The sequence below is a fragment of the Sceloporus occidentalis genome, unplaced genomic scaffold (assembly GCF_023333645.1).
Source record: "Sceloporus occidentalis isolate IW3139 unplaced genomic scaffold, rSceOcc1.0.p SCAF_68, whole genome shotgun sequence".
Classification (NCBI taxonomy): Eukaryota; Metazoa; Chordata; class Lepidosauria; order Squamata; family Phrynosomatidae; genus Sceloporus; species Sceloporus occidentalis.
Window position 1 is genome coordinate 2150289 of NW_028317048.1, and position 11049 is coordinate 2161337.

At 40.4% G+C, this 11049-nt stretch overlaps 1 pseudogene; it reads left to right on the plus strand.

The window, feature by feature from the left end:
• Positions 1-8330: 8330 nt before the first annotated feature.
• On the plus strand, positions 8331-10175 carry LOC149286500 (uncharacterized protein C13orf42 pseudogene; annotated as a pseudogene).
• Positions 10176-11049: the final 874 nt, after the last annotated feature.

Consider the following 11049-nt stretch of genomic DNA (forward strand, 5'->3'; position numbering starts at 1 on the left):
GGAATGAATAACCCCCAATCCATCGTCTGCAGCCACCTAATCCCTGGATGGGGCGGTCACTGCTAAATCTCATGGTGGTACTGGGTCAGAGGGGCACAGCGCTGCATGGGGGCTATTACTACACTGGAATGAGCCTCTCTCGTGTTGCCAAATAGTAGCAGTTCCATGTTTCACGAGCAACCTCATTCACATTAAAGTTTCTTTACATTTGTCTCCAAAATAATCTCAAAGCATCTCTCTGCTGCAATGCTGGATCACATTGCAGGTATTGGTACTCTGGAGGTACTTAATTTATAGGATAATTTAACTATTAGACTCATAAACCTAACCCATTCTGTGCCAGAGACTTGCTACTCTATGTATTGTTGTCTTCTAAGCAAGATAGTCCATTGAAATGCTCAAGCAGCTCTAGGATACCCTCCACATCTCTGTTTCTTTAAATATGTTATTACATAAATTACATTATAATTACTATGAGTATTATTAAGAAAATCCAACAACCACATATATAAAAAGGAACAATGTTTCAATATTTTGGGTATAACTAAACTGAGCTAATTCTGTATGCCAAATGTAAATAAGTCCTATTTATCTAACAAAGGCTTTTATTAGTCATTGTCTAGAAGATTAAGACTGAGCTATTCTATTGTTTACCACAAGGCAGTATGATAAGGAATCAGGATGTCTGACTTGTAGATTTGTCTAACATAAGAGAGCTGGAACACAAACAAATAACCAGTATGACGCTGTCTGGAAACATTATAGTATGTATAAGCTAGAACCCCACGATCTCTATTAAAACATTATAGTATGTATAAGCTAGAACCCCACGACCTCTATTAAAACATTATAGTATGTATAAGCTAGAACCCCAGGATCTCTATTAAAACATTATGGTATATATAAGCTAGAACCCCACGATCTCTATTAAAACATTATAGTATGTAAAAGCTAGAACCCCACAATCTCGATTAAAACATTATGGTATGCATAAGCTAGAACCCCACAATCTCTATTTAAACATGGTATGCATAAACTAGAACCCCACGATCTCTATTAAAACATCATAGTATGTATAAGCTAGAACCCCACGATCTCTATTAAAACATCATAGTATGTATAAGCTAGAACCAGAAACTTAAACAGCACAATATCTCTTTGAAAATAATTAGATTTTTTTTATTTTGGAAAACTCGTTTTAATGTGATTATAGTATTTAGATTAAAAAAAACCCCCAAAACTCTGACAGCATTTTCACTTTAAAGCCCAAAACAACATGGCAAGAGAAAATAAAGCTAAGGTTTAGGAATAAACAAATAATAGCAAACTAAATATACCATACGCATGGGCAGTTACTTAATCCAAATTACGCTAATTGAGTTATGAGATAAAATTTGAAAGGGATTAAGAAGATTTAGGTGTAGAAATAACTCTTTTAACAAACTGATTGTCAAAGAAGGTAAAGTGAGTCATAAGCATTTGTTGTGATGTAATTGTTAGAGAAGGATGATCTCACACCCTTTTGTACCACAGAATATACATTAGAAGTCACTGTCCTCCTCCCTGGCACTGAAAGGGTGAAAAAAGGGGGGGATATCAGCACTCAGGGCTCATCCCACAATGATCCACAAAGCCATTGACTGATATTTTTGGTCCAAGGAAAGGGGCCATCCAAAAAAATATAATAAAGGAAAAAAGCCTGACATAAAAGAAACAAAATGCAGAAAAAACACAACAGTATTCCACCTTCATCCAATGGCAGCAGATTGTAAACGGCCACTGGTTGCATGGCAACGGACCTGCAGCCCCCGGTGTTTTGAGGACACATTGCATCCTCCTTAAAATGGGGGTTATGGATGTAAATGGCGTCCATAGACTTCAATGTGGAGGGCATAGGATGGGGTCTGTGCTAATTTTTTTAAACACTTTTGTAATCACTATCACCCCAGTGAGGTTATACATTTATTTTGACCCACCATTCTCACCAGGAATGGGAAGTGCTGGGTTGCCTCCCTCCTTGGTTAACATGGTGTCCTAGAGACCCCTACTTCTTTTTAATTTTATTTTTTTCTTACTTTTATGTAGGTAGGACTTCACTCACAAGTCACCTGCCAATCCCCTGGTTGTGGGTTCCAAATCGCAGCCAATTTACAGCTTCCCTCCACTCACTTATATTCCACTCTCCTGACGGTTATTTTTTGCAAGTGTTTATGAGAGTTGGCTTTAGTTAATTTACAAGTCAGATTTTTATCCAGCACATCACAGACATATGGGGAGGAATAATCATGCAGAGCAGAAAACAAAAACTGAAGGTATATTTTCCATGGTATACACAGTGTGTTTAGCTGCCCTCAGGGTTTATGGGCCAAGGGAAGTAGAATCTTCCCCTTAGGCTGGGGCAAACAGGGTTGCTGCTCTCTCTCATGCTTGTGGTTTCTCTAGGTCCAAGAGAAGTGGATCAGCACTGCGACCCTTTTTAAGCACAGCGCTGAAGGTTTATATATATATATATAAATATATATATATATATATATATATATAGGGAAATCATAGAGTTGCTTTAAGCCTTCTCGCTGAGAAATGTATATAGCACAAAGGGCCCAGAGCGAACCCATGTGAAGCAGATTGTAGTGTCATGCACTGGTGGTGCACTACTGTCTCGTAGGTACAATGCCACGCCAGACACTTCCAGGACACTAAACCATTGTGAACTGGATATCTGCTTCCCCCAATGTCCACAAATATTTTCAATGAGCTATTGTCTTTGTTTAACAAACAGCTCCAGTGTTTTGTTAGAACTTTATTCATGTAATTGGTACATATTCATGTAGTTAAAGCAGGGGGCGGCGACAGCAGCGCAGCCTGCAGCAGCGAACCGGCGGCCACGGTCATTCATTAGAAGCACAGACACTTGATGGGAGGCAGGCAGCCTCGCAGGCAGTGCAGGCTGCAGCCGCGAGCCGCGGTCATTCAGTAAGCGCGAGTGGGAGCGAGTCAGCCAGTTAGGAGAAGGTGGGGTATAAGTGGGTGTGGAAAAATGGGAGGGGCTTGTAGCGGTGTAGCCAGGCGGCGGCAAAATTATGTTTTGCCTAGGGTGGCAAAAATCCAGCCCTGAGTTAAAGCATAGAGTAAAGTAAAGATTCACAAAGTATATATCTTTATCCTAGAGGTGGGTTGAGTAAAAGATGTGTTAAATGAACCATACTGCTAGAAATAACCTGAAATGAACAGCATGTATTAGACTTGTGCACACCAAGCAAATGTACCATATCTAACCGAGAAATGAAATTACCGGAGAATGTGTCGCTCGTGATCAAAATCCAGGTCATCATCATTGACCTTGTCGATGGCCGTATCCTTTCCCAAAAAGGCAGAGTAACACCCACTCCCTCTGCAAGGGTTGACCATCCTTCTTCACCTCCAGTGGGCGCTCCTGCTGACGTCAGGGGGTGTTCCTGCTGGCATTGGGGGCATTTCTACTGATGTCAGGAGGCTTTCCCACTCGCATCGCAGGAAACACCCCTATTTAAAGGGGAAATGGGCGGGGAATGGGACTTGTCAAGACCCCGCTCCCGCGACCCAGAGAACAGGTCAAACCCAGAGAGTTCCCAGGTATGCTAATAACTAACTGTCACTGTCTCACACTCCAACTCCCATCAGTCTGCTGCTACTCATAAGTTAAAATGGTGTCCACACATTAATATATCTAATGTTTGTCCCCCTCCTTGTAAATACTGATGGACAGAGTGAAAAAAGGAAAAACTCCCACAGGTTGCTGGACCCATCAATCACAGCCATAACCATTATTGAGACCACCCCCTTGATTTTTTTTGGATACTTCTACATATCAGTCATTGGTATGTACTCTCCTATACAAAGTCCCTTTCTACTTTACCTTATCAAAGAGACCTGAAACGGTTGTAAAGGTGTCAAAACGGCTTGTAATGGTGGCTAAACGTGGCCAAGAGATGGACGAATCTAACTAAAATTTCAGCACTTTTGACATTTGTTTTTGTTTGTGTTCTCGGGGGGGCCTCTACGTTATTGGAGATCTGTATGAGTGCATGAAGCAGGCAAATCTCGTTTAAAATAAAGTTCGTAAATCCGAATGCACAAGTCTGGTGTATACAGGGACCAGGGCCGGCCTTTGGGGTGTGCGACCTGTGCGACCGCACAGGGCGCCACACTCCAGGGGGCGCCGCCGCCACCGTAGCGTACCGCTGCCCCCATCAGCGTACCTAGCGGCGGGGGGGGGGGGCGAGCGGCACCCGTTGCCGCTCATCAGGGGGGCACCCGGCACCCCTCCAGAGACGGACAGTAATGTCCGCCGCTGGAGGAGCAGGCTTGCAAGGGAGCGGTATCGGAGGTCTTTGAACCCGGCTTAACATCACTCAAGGGAGCCGGAGGTCTGTTAAAGACCTCCGATACCGCTCCCTTGTGATCCGTGCGGCAACAGATGCTGTGTGCCGGGGTTTGTTGTCAGACCCGGCGCACAACACTGAAGCCGCGCCCACCGCTGTCCGTGCCCTCTGAACCGGAAGAAGACAGAAGAACTGAAGAAGAAGAACGAAGAGGAGGAAAAGGAGCTGTAAGGAGAAAAGTGGAAAGGTAGGAAAGCATTCAGTGAGAGTGGATTGGTATATGTGTGTGTGGATTGGTATATATGTGTGTGGATTAGTGTATATATGTGTGGATTGGTATATATGTGTGGATTAGTGTATATGTGTGGATTAGTGTATATGTGTGGATTAGTGTATATGTGTGGATTGGTATGTGTGGATTAGTGTATATATGTGTGGATTGGTATATATGCGTGGATTGGTATATATGTGTGGATTGGTATATATGTGTGGATTAGTGTATATGTGTGGATTAGTGTATATGTGTGGATTGGTATATATGTGTGGATTGGTATATATGTGTGGATTAGTGTATATGTGTGGATTAGTGTATATGTGTGGATTGGTATATATGTGTGGATTGGTATATATGTGTGGATTGGTATACGTGTGGATTGGTATGTGTGTGGATTGGTATATATGTGTGGATTAGTATGTGTGGATTAGTGTATACGTGTGGATTAGTGTATACGTGTGGATTGGTATATATGTGTGGATTGGTATATGTGTGGATTGGTATGCGTGTGGATTGGTATGCGTGTGGATTGGTATACGTGTGGATTGGTATACGTGTGGATTGGTAAGTGTGTGAGAGTGATGGGTGTTATGCTGTACCATTTCCAATGTCTTTTTCATGATCTAATTATGCTCTAAAAGTACATCATAACTCCCATCATTCTATACTGTTCCATACAGTGGCAAAGCTGGGAGGCAGAGGCCTTGCACCCCCACCGCAGGACTCCTGAAAGGTAAGTGAACTTCAAAGAGGGAAAGGGTAGATAGTTAGGAGGGCGTATATAGGGAGAAGGGAGTGAGACAGGGGAAAGGGGGTAGATAGGGAGAAGGGAATGAGAAGGGGTAGATACGGCAGAAGAGAGTGAGAAGGGGTAGATAGGGCAATCATACTCCTATCATGCCAAGTCTGCGAGTAAATCCTGGAATCTGGGTATGCCTGGGCATGATAGGAATGTGATTGCTGTTAATCATATATATATATGATATATATAGACTTGAAAAACCGAAGTTGTTTGTGTGGTTATTTGGAAAGTCCCTGGAGTGCCGGTAACTATTTTTGGACTTTATATATATATATATATATATATATATATAATATTATTTAATTGTTTTCTCCTATTTTGGTGTGTTACTTACTTTAAATAAAAGTGTTAGATTTTTTATGGTGTTGGGGGGGTCATATTCGGTTTTGGCCAGGTAAATGCTGCACCTTCGGTTTCAGTCCAGAATTCGTTTCGGTGCATCCCTACTACCAAGCCAGACAATTAAGTGGTAGGCCTAGACCACATCAATGTTTGGCGTAGTATATAGTGATTGGGGTTTTGTTACAAGTTTTTATTCCTTTCTTTTTTTGGGATGGGGGGGCGCCAGAGGAGTAGTCCGCACAGGGCGCCAGAACACCTAAGGCCGGCTCTGACAGGGACACTGTCCCTAAAGCAACCTATGGAACTGTCCTGGTCCTGGACTTGTTAGGAGATACAGAAAGCTTAATTGGGCTGTTCATCCTCATTTCAGCCCCTACAAGATAAATACAGTAATAAAAACAAATGGAGGTCCTAATTTGAAGCTTCTGTCCCTCGTTACTACTTGTCCCCAAGAAATGTCCCCTGAAACCCACTAAGACTAAAGATTTTATGTTAGACCCATACCTGCAAACTAGATTCCCATAAGCCTCTATCTATGTGCAGGCTCATCACCGTTCATACATGTGTAAGCATGACTTCAAAACGGTCCGAACCATAAAGAAATTTCAAAGTCCCACACCAACCCAGCCATGTTTGTGTGTGCTTTAATAGCACCATCTATTGGAATGGTTTGGAATTTCCTCAATAGTCTTTTAATAATCCTATAAATATAGATTATTATTACTATTATTTTTATTCATTTTTGCTTTTCAGCAGGGTCACGCCAGTTGTTTTAAGAGAGGATACCAGGGTTTGCTGTGGTGTAGGTTTATACATTTATGTATGGAAAGGCCTAACTTTGGCAGTTGTCGGTCCTTCACAAGGCCGTACCTCCCAAGTGTCCCTCTTTAGGACACAAGCACAGCCTCTATAGCAAACCTTGCTCAGCGCCACATATGCTTAAATTGAAGCTGATCATAGTGCATGGCTGCTGCCGAAGTAAGTGGTAAGTTTTTTTTCCTTCTAAATGCATTTTATAACAGCTATCAATAGGTCATAAAATCTTGGTAAAAATCTTCCCACTGGCTGCACCTCAAAACAAATCCCCTAAAACAAAAGGGCCATCTGAAAAGTATTCAAGGCCACATCCAACTGTAATATTTTATGCCTGCCGTCTTGGGCCTGCTCAGTATAGCAACACCTATTACTTATTATAATTGGGTGTTATATTTGTGACTATAGAGGCAACCTATGTCCAATGCTCCTCTGTCCCCCTTGGGTAGGAAAATATGGTAAACTGGTGGTTCCTTTAATCGAGGCTGTAATTATTTTAGTACATCTTCAGAGATGTAATGTAACAATGGTTTACTTTACTGAGATAGTAAGTGGAACATCTTCCAAGCAGAATTTGTAGGGGCTAATATAGTGAGAGAATTAAAGTATGCATGGGACAGATAAGGCAATCCTGAATCAAAGATGAGACCAAGGACTAATTAAGGTTTGAGGAAAAATGGGCAGATTAGGCGGACTAAATGGTTTTCGTCTGCTGTCAAATTCTGTTTCTGTGTTCCGCTTTTGGCCACCATATTATATTTTAGTCCCCCTGGTCTTAAAATAATATGCCACAAATATATGAAAAATCCCCTTCAGGTAATAGCCAAATTCATTTATGTACAGTATCACTACTAGAATAGAAAAAGGTTATATTGGCCTTGGCCCTTTACAGTGAGCAGTTGCCTGCTGGATAAAGCTAACTTTCTTGTAAATCCAGGGCTGTACATTAGATTTCAAAGTTGGCCATGCTGGTGTAGACATGCTGGTCCTGGGAGTAGCATGAGCTAGAATTGGGCTGGCTAAAACACCTCCTGCGTCTCCATCTTTAGGTCCACATGCCACCAGGAGGCTGGGTTCAGTAAATTAGTTGAGATCTGGCTTGGCTCTGGCCTTTTTGGCACAAAGTCAAGGCTGTTTTCCTCCCCTCTGCTACAGAGGTAAGTTATTACCCTCGGTACGAATGGTAAAAAATAATATATTTTAATTACTTTGTAAGCCGTATTTGATATCCACTGATAATGTATGAATGAGCTAGTGCTGCATCTGTTAGAACTTCTACCCTGTATGCATTCCATCTTGTTATCTGACTCTTCCATTTCCTTAACAATAGGCTGCCATCAGATAGTCATGTACCTTCACGGTTGCCATGGTATACAAAACTTGAAACCATCTCTCACTAGCTGTATCAGTGTACCTCAAGCTTTGTTTCTGGACTTGCTACCTTAGACATGGAGTCTGTCTCCTTCAATGGTGTGTAAAGAACCATTATTTAATGGAATATTTGGAAAACAATTCCGAACCATCACATTTTTTTTATTTTTTGATAACGGTTATCTCCTCTTCTTGATGAAATGAACAACAGCAGAAGACATAGATATACAGAGCAAAAGTGTATTTGTAACATGTACTTTTACATACAGGAAATTACGAGATCGTATTGAAGATACCAGTTTACTGAGGTCGACATGGAGATATTCCAAAATAACTGACTGCTTCTGGATAAAAAACCTTAAATAATATGTTACGGAAAATCCATTCAGTACTTCATCCAAGTTCCTGCAGTCGAGATCTTGTAGAAGGAAATTCATCTTATAATGGGACAATATCCCCTGTGCGACTGGTTCGCAGTACATCTATGTATGTGGTTAGTCATGGGAGACAAACTTTCAGTGAATCCTTAAAAAAGTACAAAAGTATCACAGACATTGATGTTTCTGGTGGCTGCCAATATAAAGATGATGACAAAGCATGGATGCTTGCGAAGACACAAGACTTTTTGCAGTATCTTCAGGATCTGTTAGCTCTTAGAAAAAAATATCTGACCAGTCTACACACCTTAAGGTCCATGACCGCCACACCTGAATACTGCCCCTCATCCACCTCATCTTCCAAAGAAGGGAAAAGGTTAGCCGCAAATCAGACAAAAGATCGCAAGGTATAGCATGGTGTGGTTATATTTTGTGTGGTTAGAATCTGTGTATATGGGTTTGCATAGTAAACTTTTTTACTTGCCTAAATGTCTAAATATCTGCCTGATTTTGTATTTAGAAATGTCTATTATGAGGATCCCAAAAAGCAGTTTATATAGCAGCTTTCCCTGACAAACAGGCAATGGGGAAGGGGTTGAGTAAATATACTCTGTCAATCAGTAATGTGACAAGTCTGCTTCAATGTAAATGAAGACATTAGAAGGACTCCAAGAAGCAATCCTGGGAAGTTCCTTCCTTTTCAAATACGTTTTAGAATAAGTTAATGCCTTTTATTGGACCAATGTAGAAAAATGCATAAAGTTGCATAAGATTTTGGGACCTTTAAGGTTCAGGCCTCAGATGTCTCTTCCTTATATTGAAGGCTTCCATCTGACGAATAGACCTGTAAGAACCCCAAAAGCTTATGCAACTTTAAGTATTTTATACATGCTATACATTTTTATTTAGTGCTTTGACGAGAGACCGAAAGAAAAGCAAGTCCCTCAATTTCGTATATATGCCTTTGTTAAATTGTGTTCCAGGGTAAATGGCAATTTAACTACTACTATGCAACTTACATCAAATTGATTTGAGATGAGAAAAATATGGTTATAGTGTATGTGAATAGAATATTCTCTATGTGTATTTGTTTTTGCAGGACACAAAGGGGAATTCAAGGCAACATCCCAATTCTGATATCTTGGAAGCAATAGCATATTTTGACTCTGTTATTGCGGAACTTGACTCAGAAAGGAGAATAAGAGAACCCAGCAGTATATTCAGAAATGCAGATGTGGACTTTGATGGTTTGTTAAGTAAAATTTAAACGCATATGTTTAACAGGTTCATAAATCATTTGGTGTCTATCAGCAACCTCCCACACTCCAGATGCTTTAACGTAAGGACCAGTACCATATAGTCTTTCCATTACAATCCTGTTCTGAGTAGGAATGATTTTGCCTTCCTTCTACCTATTTTAAAGAATTTCAAGTTCTAGTGCTTTCTGAAAAGTACTTTTTGAAGTACATTTGAAGATTTCTGTCATATTCCCAGCCTTCCTTTGATCTTCTAATGAATACCATGGACACTGCCATGATGTATCTTGTTATTTATACATTTCGGATTTGTTTGTAACAGATAAGTTATTTTTGTTTATTCTCCCAGTGGCCACCAGTAGCAGAGAACATAGCTTGCATTCCAATTGGATACTGCGGGTGCCTCGAAGGACCAATGATGAATTCTCCAGAACAACAGTCGCTAACAGTCAGACATGGAGAACCAGCAATGGAACAACGAGCATCAAGAGAATAGAGAGATATCCAATCTATTTGCCGAAGGCTGTAGAAGGGGCCTTTAATACCCTTAAATTTAAACCTAAATTCAAAACAAAATGAACCAGCTTATGGTAGATAACAGGGAATATAAACGGACATAGATGAAAACACAAATATGAAGACACACTGCGTATATACTCACTCTCGCCAACTGTGGCTGGGTACATCAGCATTAGAAAGCCAGATAAAAAACAAGGCCATTGATAGATGCCATGGGCAGCTAGAATTAAGTTCCCTCTATTAATGAACCCGGGAAATCCACTCCGGTTGTTTGGTGTTTATCAAGTTCAACCTTCTTAAACTGCCACAAGCTTTAGCGAATAAGAAAACTATTTTTTGTTAACTGCCAATTTGTTTTTGTCTTCCATATTCTTGTAATGGGCCTATATTAAAAGATAATGTATTTGCACTCTCTTGCAATGTTAATATTAAAGTATCTATCTATATATATATATATATATATATATATATAACAATTATGATCCACTTATCTACAACCATTGAAATGGTTTGGTGGTTTAGGATGGCCAATAGATGTCAGTGTGGCACAGCAATCAGATCCAAAGCATCATGCCATACAGAACATGATTAAGTGTACTCTAATTTTTAAGGGGAATTCCCACCTTACTGTTATAGTCCTGTAGTTTTAAGGAATATATAATATTTGTCAGAAAAAGTCACATAAATATTAACTGTATTATGTATTTGTTTCACCTGACCTATAACCTACATATGACCTTGGCTATTTGTGAAGCTAGTTCTTGCAACTTGGAAGCCTCTTGGAGGCGATTGCATATTAAACGACCTTACCCAAGCCAATTATTGTCACAAATATAGCAAAATATATCTTTGTAACAATACGCTGTTGTTGCAAAAAACACTTATGACTTCATCCCTTAGTGTCTGAAGTCCCGCTAAAATAAGGGACACCAAG